Consider the following 9,989-nt stretch of genomic DNA (forward strand, 5'->3'; position numbering starts at 1 on the left):
CTTTGGAGTAAAATTTCTTTCATTGTTTATCGTTGGTGGGAACAGTCGGCAGGACCCCCAAAATAGGTTCCCCCACATCATCGTTCCCCACCCACTCCCACCCCGGAAAGTCTGGGGACCTGGGGGTGCAGCTGATCTTATTGGCTGGGCCTCATTTAGATAAACATTTCAGGAGTCCAGTCCCAACTCAGCTAGATTCACTAGCTGGCTGGTGGGCAGGAGGGGGAATTTGGGGATTGGAGGCTCCCCTGCAGTCTCCTGCAGCCAATGGGAGGGAGGGTCTGGAGCGATTGTGACAGGAGCATTGCAGAAGGAATTGGGGTGGTTTATTGCAAAGGTGCTCGAGAGAGGCGGGGCACCCCATGGGCATCCTGTGAGGTCTAGGGGAGAGCAATCCTCCTGACCCACCAGGAGTTCTGGCATTTTTAAAAACTTACCTTGGCCTCTTCAGGCCAATGGTTCAGCAATTGGGTTCCAGACAGTGCAGGACTCTCCCAGACTGGATGTTAAAATCATGTGATGGCCACTTTGACATTAAATTAGGTCCCCGCCTGCCTGTACTGGGAGCCTCAATCGACTTGGAAGTCAGCAAAGACAGACAAAGCAAGAACAAGGTAATGTAACACCCCCTCACACACCATTCTCACTGGATACGGGGTGGTGCTTAACCAGTCTCCCTCATTGCAGCAGTAACCTCCAGTTAAACCCACAAGGAAATGAATGAGAAAGCAGATCAGCCACATAAATTATATGAAAGAAAGCAGAGGTACACTCAGATTTGGCTGGACTTTTTGTGTTTATTACCTTACATTGGAAACTTAAGAATGTTGATTCAACCTGCATTGTTAAAAGTTCATTTGAATCCATGCTGAGAAAATGCTACAATTCTGTTGTAGGAATAACATTTATTCACTTTCTTGCTCCAGTTATTAAATGCTGCATGCCTCATAAATCTCCTGTAATATGAGTCAAACATTACTGGAGATCTATGTTGCCTGACCAGCCAAGCCTTTCAGAGACCAGGCCAATAAATTTCATCCTGGCACATTACCAAACCTTTAATCCAATGGTCCTGGCAGGCTATAAAGATTTAAATGCTCTAATGCTTCAAAGAGCACTTCATCAGAGCCTTGTACTAAAAGGCAGTGTTGTGTGGCTGAATATATTCGTTTTAAAATGTACAGAAGGTGTTCTGTTGAGTAGAAAGTGTGGTCATAAATTTGCAAGCTTGAATGAAGCAGAGCTGGAATGTGAATCGCTAGGTGAAACATTCACTGCAGAAGTTTTAATGCCAAGGAAAACTTGATCAGACTAATAACGATTTGGTTCTTGACCAAGAATGCTGCATGCTTCCACTGATGCAATGCCAAAGTTTTCCAGTTTAGTACAGATTTACTGCAATATCAAGGTACTTCTGGGCAAAGGTCTGAATAGTTCTTTTTTATTCATTCACAGGATGTAAGTGTCGTTGGCATTTATTGCCCAACCCTATACATCTGAATTATTTGCAGCGTAATATCATTGCTGTGGGTCTGGAGTCCGTTTTGGCCAGACCAGGTATAGACAGCAGATTTCCTTCCCTAAAGGATATCCGTGAACCAGATAGGTTTCTATGACAAAAGCAAAATACTGCGGATGCTGGAAATCTAGAACAAAAACAAAAAATACCTGGAAAAACTCTGATGAAGGATCATACGGACTCGAAACGTCAACTGTATCCCTCTCCGCAAATGCTGTCAGACCTGCTGAGTTTTTCCAGGTTTCTGTGACAATCTGGTCACAGTTACTTTTCTTAATTGTTCATGAGATCTCGGTTTCGCTGCAAGGTCAAGGCTTATTGCACTTGAAAAGGCTCAAGCTGATACTTGCTCTTTGATATTCCAGATTTTTTTTAAACTAAATTTATATTCTGCCAGTGTGGGATTTGAACTTGCATGTTTTGAATTACTGGTCCAGAAATGTAATCACTACACAACACAATCCCCTGAAAGCTAATGGGTAAAAACTTCTATCGTAAACGAAAACAGAAAATGCTGGAAAAACTCAGCAGGCCTAGCAGCATCTGTGAAGAGAGAAACAGAGTGAACGTTTCGAGTCCGTATGACCCTTCTTCAGACTCTTCTTCATTAAAAACTTCTAGCTGAGTTTCAATATGGACAATTGTAGTTACTTACTATAAACTGGGGATTACAGTAAGAATGGAAAGATAACAGATTTATGGCAATCAAGAGTCTGTTTGTCCACAGTTTCCTACTAAGTTTATCTGAGTCCCTAGTTTTTTTGTTGGTGTAAGTCCTGGACAAAGGAAGAATAAGATAAAGCCGATTAAGTATAAGCAGGGGAATTAAGTGAAACAAAAGGCCAAAGGCAAAAGTTTAATAAAGGTTTCACTATTAACTTTAAGTTCAATAGCTCACACCTTTCACTGTCTGTCTCTGGCCGGGATTTTCCGTGCCCGTCAGCGTCTGGTTTGTTTGGTGTCGAGAGTGGACAATATGGCGCGATCAGTTTCATGACAACGTGAAACCAGTTTGCGATCGTCTGCTCAGTCCGCCGCTGGCAGGCCACGTTCTCAGCTATCGGACGTCAGAAACCTCATTGTAATGCATCATGTCATTATTAGGCCTGCCCAGCCCACTGGATCCTCCGCCCACGTCCGGAGGAAAACACGTTCACGTGTTTCACAACGGCACATAAGTGACATGCACCTGGAAGGCTGCACTTCCCTCAGGACTTCGAGGTTTGTTTGCCTACCTTGCTTCGGGCAGCACTCACAGTCATCAGCGCCAGGCTTCACAGACAGCACCTCTTCACTGTTAGGGGGGGTGCTCACGGGCAGGTCTCTACCTACCAAGTCAGCCATATGTGGGTGGCTTTTCAATGGCTGTAGGGCTAGGGCTTACTTGGGGAAGGGGGAGAAGTGCCCTCTGGCAAGGGGGAGAAGTGGCCTCTGGCAAGGGAAGAGGCTGCAGGGCGAGGGCTGTACTGAGGATGGAGGGTATCCCAGAGTGTGTGTGGGGGGCACATGTTAATCTGTGCAAGTCGCCTTGAGATGGTGAGGGCTGAGGACGCATCTCCAGAGGAGATGAGGCCAGGTGTAGATGTGAGGGTATGTGTGTGAGAATGGGTGGTGATGTCCCTTGAGCTGGCAGTGAGTGAGATACTAGTGAATGTTAATGGTTTGAGTGTGTGAGTTTAGAGTGATAAGATGGTTGCCATACCCTAGCTGCACAGATGAGATCATTCACCCTCTATCTGCATTGGATGGCCAACCTCTTGTGTGCAGTATTGGCGCTGACCACCACTGCCATCACCTACCAAGCCTGGTTGGTCACGTGGCTGCACATCCTGTGGCCAGAGCGGGAATAGAGGACACTGTGGTGGGCCTCCACGGCATCCAAAAGGCGTTCCAGTGATGCATCACTAAACCTGGGGGCTGCAGTCTTTTTGCCTTTTGTGGACATCTTCTCTGCAGTAGTCGTGGCCTGGAAGCACTGAGATGTGTGTGTGCGGCTGGACTATAAACATGGCGCCTGGTGATGAAGCAGCGAGGTGATGGTGGGCAGGCAAATGACAACTGCCCACCCGCCATCAAAACAGCATGTTTCCTGGGAATGCATAAATAATGTGGTGGGATTGGGACGATATAGCGTGAAAATGTTATTTTACCCACTCGCTACCGCACTTAGTGCAAAATCTGGGACAATTTCGCCCTCTATCTTTAAATGCAGTGGAAGGTGACCCCACTTCTTTCAACATTTTGCACTTAACCTGTAGGATTTTGACTCATAAGGTTATTCACCCAGAATACAGATTATATTAAGCAATCAGAGACCTTTGTAGCAGACCATTTACTTAAACTTGGCTTCAGTACCAGGTAAAAGACATTAGGAAATAAAAGATATTAACTTCAATGGTAAGGAACCTAATTGATTAAATACCACTTTCTATACTATCCATTAGAAAAATAAATATTTAACATCAAGGGATGATTCTTTATAAGAAATGCTTAATACACGCCGCGAATAATCCAGTTACAAAAAAAAACTTCATTTCCGTCACTGGTTCTCTTGCACAGTGTGTTCAAACCTGTGAATTACAATTTAAACCACTGAGAAACTCTGCATCAAATACTCATCAATGGTCCTTCAAAGATTTCCTTGATATGTGCCTTATTGCTGAAGCCATTTATAGGTTCATTATGTTCAATTCAAAAGCACAATACAACAATTTGCATTCATGTAGGAAAACATTCCAAAGTTCTGTACAGGAGGTTAGTCAGACATAAACTGACATTGAGCCAAAGAAGAGGATGATAGGATGGGTGACCAAAAGCCTGGTGAAAAGGTTTTCAGAAAGGTCTTAAAGTGGGAGAAAGAGGTAGAAAGGCAGTGCGGTCACTGGGGGAATTTCAGAGTCTAGGGTCTAGATACCTGAAGGCTTCACAACCAATAGTGGAACTAAATGAATGGGCAATGCCCCAGGGGCCAGTTTAGGAGGAACACAGGGTTCTTGGAGGGTTGTAAGGCTGCAGGAGGCTACAGAGATACAGAGGTGAGGCCATGGAGGGATATGAACACACGAGTGGTAATTTTGAAATCAATATGTCAGTGGACTGGGAGTAGTGTTGGTCAGTAAGCACAAAGGTGATGAGCAAGCAGAACTCAATACAGGTCAGTCATCTCAGCTCCAGGACATCATTGCAGGAGTTCCTCAGGGTAGTGTCCTAGGCCCAACCATCTTCAGCTGCTTCATCAATGACCTTCCTTCCATCATAAGTGGGGATGTTCGCTGATTGCACAATGTTCAGCACCATTCGCAACTCCTCAGATACTGAAGCAGACCATGTCCAAATGCAGCAAGACCTGGACAATATCCAGGCTCGGGTTGACAAGTGACAAGTAACATTCGTGCCACACAAGTGTCAGGCAATGACCATTTCCAACAAGAGAGAACCCAACCATCACCCCTTGATGTTCAATGGCATTACCATCACTGAATCCCCCACTATCAACATCCTGGGGGTTAACATTGACCTGAAGCTGAATGGGACGAGCTACATAAATACTGTGGCTACAAGAGCAGGTCAGAGGCTAAGAATCGTGCGATGGGTAACTCACCTCCTGACTCCCCAAAGCCTGTCCACCATCTACAAGGCACAAGTCAGGAGTGTGATGGAATACTCTCCACTTGCCTGGATGAGTGCAGATCCCACAACACTCAAGAAGCTGGACATCATTCAGGACAAAGCAGCCCGCTTGATTGGCACCACATCCACAAACGTTCACTCCCTCCATCACCGACGCACAGTAGCAGTGTGTACCATCTACAAGATGCACTGCAGGAATTCACCAAGGCTTCTTAGACAGCACCTTCCAAACCTTCAACCACCACCATCTAGAAGGACAAGGGCAGCAGATAGATGGGAACACCACCGCCTGGAAGTTCCCCTCCAAGTCACTCACCATCCTGACTTGGAAATATATCTCCGTTCCTTCACTGTCGCTGGGTCAAAATCCTGCAACTCCTTCCCTAACTGCACTGTGGGTGTACCTACAACACATGGACTGCAGCGGTTCAAGAAGGCAGCTCACCACCACCTTCTCCAGGGCAACTAGGGAAGGGCAATAAATGCTGGCCTAGACAATGACACCCACATCCCGTGCATGAATGAAAAAAAGGTTAGAATATTGTTACGAACAATGTATAATTTTAAGTTTTTTGTATATAAATAATGTACATGTATAGGTGTGTTAGGAAAGGTAAAAATGGTTTCAGTTTCAGTTAGGTTTTGTTTATCAAACTTGGCGCCTGGGGGTCTGGATTGTGACTAAAAGTCACAAAAAACTCCTTTGTGTTTGTGTATATACATTTTAATGAGGTGTTACAACCCCTGAAGTTAAAGAGATGGGTTAAAAGGGGTTGAAAGTTTAGCGATTCTGAAAAAAAACACAAAGTAGAAAAGTTTTACTGTTGCCTCGTGACAGTGATCTAGGGACACAGACACAGAAAAAAACAGGCATTGAGAGGGGGGGAGTTCAGTGTGTGTCAGAGAGTGAAGGCAAGGATTTTAAGCTCCCTGAGAAGAAAACTGCAAGGCTTGGGACAGGCGTTAACTGAATAATCAGTTATAGAACTCAATAAGATGATCAGTTTAGCAAAGGTGCTACTGAAGGCTGAGTTTAGAGAACTCATTTGTTTGCTCTACAGTTGAAGAAACAGTGAGTTTAGAGTGTGGTTTTGGGTGCCTCGGTGAGAGACAGGAATTCACTGGAAGAAAACCACTTGCAACTGTGCCAGTCCCAAGCGAGAAGCCTTTGTGCCAAGCTAGTGGTAGCTCTTCACTAGTTTATGTGTCTGTCAAGATATTACTGGGGTAAAGGGATAGTAGGAATTTGAATTGTCTTCTTGTGTTTGTATTGAGATCTTTCCAACCTTTTGTCTGGTGTAATATAGTTCACTTTTCTTCTTGTAATAAACATTTTATTCTTTGTATTAAAAGTTCATGAGAAGACTCCTGTGAATTTGTTCAGGAGCTTTCCTCCACGGTTTCTAGAAAAAAGTTAGGATCTATCAACAGAAAATGCTGGAAAAACTCAGCAGGTCTGGCAGCATCTGTGGAGAGAGAAACAGAGTTAATGTTTTGAGTCCGTATGACCCTTCTTTAGAGCAGATCTATCCAGCCAGGTTTCACTCTGGGATCTGACTTGTCCAGTATTAACAGCAGCTGGGATCATAACAATATGAACAGTAGAGTTTTGGATGAGTGAGTTTTATGACAGGTGGAGGATGGGAGGCTAGTGAAGAAAGTATTGGAATAGTTGAATCTGAAAGTGAAAAAGTGTGTACAAGGGTTACATTGGGTGATAAGTTGTGGCAGGATATGGAGTTGAGCAATGTTATGGAAGCAATAGTGGACGTGCTTCATGATGGAGAGGTTACAGGATGTGAATTTCAGCTTATGGTCAAGTTTGAGGTTGTGAACATTCTGGTTCCACCACTGACACAAGCCAGGAAGAGGGTGGAATGGATGACAAGGAAATGGGGATTTGTGATGGGGACTATAGGCAATGGGTTTGGTCTCTCTGCAATATTTAATTGGAGGAGGTTTTTGCTCATCCAGGACTGGACGCAGTCTGATAACACAAAGACATTGGGGGATGGTGATAAAGTAAAACCAAGTGTCACTGGCCTGCTTGTGAAACCTGATGTTTCTTTGGATGAGGTCGCTGCAGGGCAACATGGAAATGAGAAATAAGTGAGGTCTAAGGATACATTCTTGGGGGATTCCAGAGGAAGTTGTGCAGGAAGCTCTTCATTCAAAATTGGACAGGTAAGTGTTATGTTCCTTCTGTCGTGTCGCTTTGCTCAGTGAACATGGTTACACACCTATCTACTGGTGAGCGAGTTGGTAAACAAGATACTGCAGACGCAAAGACCAATGTAAGATGAAGCACATGCTGTTTATTAACACAAGTAACAGAGCACTAACACAACGTGTGCTTCTCAAACCAGAACCTATTCTAAACTACTGATTAACATTGTAGCCCGCGCTACACAGCAATTGGGTAATGCAATCACATGCTCAATCTGCTGACATTCTCTTAAAGGTGTATTGCACCTCAGATTACCACAGTAGGAGTCAAATGAGGTGAGGGCAGTTCAATTCAGCTGCACAGTGGAGGAGAAGTATTGACCCATATGTCACGTAACTACACCAAGCAGATACAAAGCTGTGCAAAAAGCAGCCTGTTTATAGAAAGGAGTGACACCATGGAACCCATGTAGGTCTAAATTTGTAACAGTATATTATAAAGTGACAAAGCTATTAAATGCAAAAAATAGAAAAAATATATACATTATGAAACTTTGGTATATCTCTTGCAGTATTGCTGGTAGATGGAGATAATGTCCTTGGAAGAGTAGGTTGGTGATTCAAGCCAGAGTGTGGAACAGCCAAGGGCTAATGACCAATGGCCTCAAAGTGCAGAAAACTTGGGGTATGAACACTGAAAGAGGCTTGGGGATTGGGACAGAAGCAAGCCAGAGGGAACAAGGAAGCAGAAACACAGAGGAAATGCAAAGGAAGCAGAAGATGGAGGCCGGGATTTTCCAGTCCCACCATGGCGGGACCCAACGCGGGTGATGTGGCGGGCCAGCCAAAAGTCAAAAAATCCCAACCGGAGTATAAAGTGGGGAAATGTGAACATGTCCCCTTTGGCAGGAAGAATAGAAAATCTGTTTATTATTTAAATGGAGAGAGATTGTCGAATTCTGTGGTACAGAGGGATCTGGAATTCCTAGTAGATGAATCACAAGAAGTTAATATGATCACCTCTCATTCTTCTAAACTCAAATGGGCGTATGCCAAACCTGTTCAACCTTTCTTCATAAGGTAAGCCCTTCATCCCCGGAATGAGTCAACTGAACCTTCTCTGAACTGCTTCTATATCATTTATATCTTTTTTCAAATAAAGACCAAAACTGCACACAGTGGAGAGAGATTGCAGAATTCGGTGGTACAGAGGGATCTGGTTGTCCTGTTGCAAAAATCCCAAGAAGTTAGAAGGTACAGTAAGTGATTAGGAAAGCAAATGGAATGTTGGTATTTATTGCAAGGGGAATGGAATATAAAAGTAGGGAAGTTTTGCAGCCACAGTGCAGGGCATTAGTGAGACCACACCTGGAGTACAGCATACCGCTTTGTCTTCCTTTTTCCTGAACTGAGGGCTCCCCCTGCAATGTGGTTGACAGGGCCCTCAACTGTGTCTGTCCCATGTCCAGCACCTCTGCCCTCACCCCTTCCCTTCCCTCCCAGAACCATGATAGGGTCCCCCTGGTCCTCACTTTTCACCCCACCAGCCTCCACATTCAAAGGATAATCCTCCGCCATTTCTGCCAACTCCAACATGATGTCACCACCAAATACATCTTCCCCTCACCAACTCCCCATCCACCACACCCCACCACCCCACCCACTGTCAGCATTCCATAGGGACCATTCCCTACAGGACACCCAGGTCCACTCTTCCATCATCCCCAACTCCTCATCCCCTTCCCATTGCACACTCCCATGCAATTGCAGGTGCAACACCTACTCCTTTACCTCCTCCATCCTCACTGTCCAAGGCCCTAAACACTCCTTTCAGGTGAAGCAGTGTTTCACTTGCACCTTCTTCAATTTAGTCCATGTATTCGCTGCTCCCAATGTGGTTTCCTCTACACTGGGGAGACTAAATGCAGACTGGGTGACCGCTTTGCGGAACACCTTCATTCAGTCCACAAGCATTACTCACTGTGTACACTGGCAGTTCAACACACCACCCTGCTCTCAACACCACACATGTCCGTCCTTGGCCTGCTACAATGTCCAGTGAAGCCCAACACAAACTGGAGGAGCAGCACCTCATCTTCCGACTAGGCACTTTACAGCCTTCCGGACTTAACATTGAGTTCAACAACTTCAGACCTTGAACTGTCTCCTCCATCTTGACCCATTTTTAAATTCAATCTTAAAATGTATTTATTTATTTATTTGTTTTTATTATCCTTTTTCCACAACTGCCCCCCCATCACCCCACCCCCACCCCCCAAAAGGGCATCTGTCACTTGTGCTTATGTTCTGCTTTCACGAGCACTGACCCTTGTTCTGCTGTTACTACATTCTACTATCTTACCTTTATGCCACTATAAGCACCTTCTTTCATCTTTACCACTACCATCAACACTCCCTTTGTCCTGTGTCCATGACATCTTTGTCAATCTCTCTGTAGCTCCCACCTATCCCTGATCCACCCCCAGCATAAAACAGCATAAAATCCATCACATTCCTATTTCTCTTTAGCTCTGAAGGTGGCATACAGACTCGAAGCATTAACTTTGTTTCTCTCTCCGCAGATGCTGCCAGACCCGCTGAATTTTTCAGCATTTTCTGTTTTTTATTTCAGATTTCCAGCATCTGCAGCATTTTGCTTTTATTTTTATGTTTT

The sequence above is a fragment of the Cetorhinus maximus genome, chromosome 21 (assembly GCF_964194155.1).
Source record: "Cetorhinus maximus chromosome 21, sCetMax3.hap1.1, whole genome shotgun sequence".
NCBI lineage: Eukaryota > Metazoa > Chordata > Chondrichthyes > Lamniformes > Cetorhinidae > Cetorhinus > Cetorhinus maximus.